The following is a 1,101-nucleotide window of genomic DNA, read 5'->3' as shown; positions in this document are numbered from 1 at the left end:
CCATACCAAACACTATGTGGTCTTTGGTCTTTATCAGTAAGTATTTTAAGTCCTCTTCACCTTCAGTAAGCAAGGTTGTATCATCTGCATATCTCAAGTAATAATGAATTTTCCTCCAATCCTGATGCCATGTTCTTCATATAGTCCAGCTTCCCAAACTATTTGGTCACATACTGGTTGAATAAATATGGTGAAAAAATACAACCCTGGTGCACCAAAAACCTGATTTTAAACCATTCAGTGTCTCCTTGTTCTGTTTGAATGATTCTCTTGGCCTGTGTATGGGCTCCTCATGAGAATAATTAAGTGTTTTAAAATATTTACTCTCAACAATGTTGTCCATAACTTGTCATGACACAGGTAAACATTTCTGCTATTCTCTTCTTTCAGCCAAGATCCATCTGAAGTCAGCAATGATAATCCCTTGTTCCACATTCTTGTCTAAATCTGGCTTGAGCCTCTGACAGTTCCCTGTTAATGTGCTGTTGCAGCCCGTTTTGAATTACCTTTAGCAAGATTTTACTTGCATGTAATGTTAATTATACTGTCCAATGATTTCCATTTTCTATTGAGTCACCTCTCTTTGGAATGGGCACAAATATGGATCTCTTCCAATTAGTTGGCCAAGTAGCTGTCTTCGTAATTTCTTGGCATAGTTAAGTGCATACCTGCATCAGTTTGTTGAAATTTTTCAATTTGTATTCCATTAATTCCCAAAGCATTATTCTTTGCTAATGCCTTCAGGTAATCTTGGACTTATTCTTTCAGTACCATTGGCTCTTTTTTTTTTTCTTCTTTTTTTAAAAAAAGTTTTATTGTTAATTATGTGGTAGTTTACATGGGAAAACATTAGTTTTACATTCATGCTCTCGTATATCGTTTTATTGCCATGGTTACAATCCCCTCCATGCATCATTAACCAACCAAAGAGCACACCCTGCAAGCCTGCCCCCTGGTCATCAGCACACAGCCCCTCTCCCTCTCAGTGTCTAAAGTCCCCAGCCGCTCCATCTCTCCACATCATCGTCTCTGCCTCCATCTCTGGCGTCACTGTTTCTCTGGGTAGGGTGCAGCTCTCTGCTCTTCCCTTGATGGTCCCAG

This window comes from Chrysochloris asiatica, unplaced genomic scaffold (genome assembly GCF_000296735.1).
Source record: "Chrysochloris asiatica unplaced genomic scaffold, ChrAsi1.0 scaffold00250, whole genome shotgun sequence".
NCBI classification, from domain to species: Eukaryota; Metazoa; Chordata; class Mammalia; order Afrosoricida; family Chrysochloridae; genus Chrysochloris; species Chrysochloris asiatica.
This window is presented reverse-complemented; position numbering follows the sequence as displayed.